Here is a 303-nt window from a genome sequence, read left to right as displayed (position 1 = left end):
AAGAAGGCAGTGACCAACTTATCTCAGGAGTCCAGGCTATCCTTAGGTTGTGAATCCAACCATATTCTAGCTCACCGCAAAAGGGAAAAGCATGAGTCTGTAGACTTCAGGATCAACTCCATTCATCTTTACAGTCTCACAGATCTGCAAGAACTCAGTTAAAAACTGATAAGGATCTTCAGAAGGAAGTCCATAAAACTTGCAGTTTTGTTGTATTAAGGCAACTAGCTGAGGTTTCAGCTCAAAGTTATTGGCTCCAATGGCAGGAATGGAGATGCTTCTTCCATCAAACTTGGACGTTGG

The sequence above is a fragment of the Arachis duranensis genome, chromosome 1, assembly GCF_000817695.3.
Source record: "Arachis duranensis cultivar V14167 chromosome 1, aradu.V14167.gnm2.J7QH, whole genome shotgun sequence".
Lineage (NCBI taxonomy): Eukaryota > Viridiplantae > Streptophyta > Magnoliopsida > Fabales > Fabaceae > Arachis > Arachis duranensis.
The sequence above is the reverse complement of the archived record's forward strand: the minus strand, read 5'-3'. Positions refer to the sequence as shown.